Source organism: Triticum aestivum, chromosome 3D (assembly GCF_018294505.1).
Source record: "Triticum aestivum cultivar Chinese Spring chromosome 3D, IWGSC CS RefSeq v2.1, whole genome shotgun sequence".
NCBI lineage: Eukaryota > Viridiplantae > Streptophyta > Magnoliopsida > Poales > Poaceae > Triticum > Triticum aestivum.
In genome coordinates, this window is record NC_057802.1 from 353519312 (window position 1) to 353520348 (window position 1037).

A 1037-nucleotide genomic window follows, 5' to 3' on the forward strand; every position below is an offset into this window, starting at 1 on the left:
CCACCACCGTTGGACGCGCGGCGCCGAGCCGCGTCGAACGCACCCAGCCACGACCCCGCAGACCCCCTGTGCGCGAAACCCGCGCCCCTCCCGAGCCGCGCCGCCGCGTTTGGCTCGTCGGAGTTGCTCCGGCACCGGCCGCCGACGTGGCTGGCCTGGCCCCCCCCCCAGTGCCACTGCCCGTGGGCCCCGTGGGCCCCGTTGACTGGGTCAACCCAGTCAACGTGCTGACTGGGCAGGCTCAGCCACTGACATGCGGGCCCCACCGCAAAATTAAAAAGAAAAGAGAAAAGAAAAATGTTTTTATAATTAAAACTAATTAATTAATCTAATCACTCACTGATAGGTGGGCCTAGTAGTTAATTAACTAAAAATTAATTAGTTTAATCTTCTGTTAGCCCACTGTCTATGACAGGTGGGGCCCGCTGGTCAGTTTGACCTGGTCAGCCGCTCTGTTGACCTGATGACGTCAGCATTGCCTCATGCTGACGTCATAATTCATTTTTGCTTAATTCAAATAAACTTTGAAAATTCATATCTTTTAAACCGTAACTCGGATGAAAATGTTTTCTATATGAAAGTTGCTCAGAACGACGAGACGAATCCGAATACGCAGTCCGTTCGTCCACCACACCTCCCTAACCTATCGAACTAGCAACTTTCCCCCTCCGGTCCGTCTGTCCGAAAACGCGAAACATCGGGAATACTTTCCCGGATGTTCCCCCCTTCGCCGGTACCATCTACTGTCGCGTTAGGACACACCTCGCACTGTTCATTGTCATGTCACGCATCGTCATGCTTATGATTGCATTGTATTTACTGTTTCTTCCCCCCTCTTCTCTCCGGTAGACTACGAGACCGACACTGCTGCTGCCCAGTTCGACTACGGAGTCGACGACCCCTCCTACTTGCCAGAGCAACCAGGCAAGCCCCCCCCCCCTGATCACCAGATATCGCCTATTCTTCTCTATACTGCTTGCATTAGAGTAGTGTAGCATGTTACTGCCTTTCGATATCCTATCCTGATGCATAGCCTA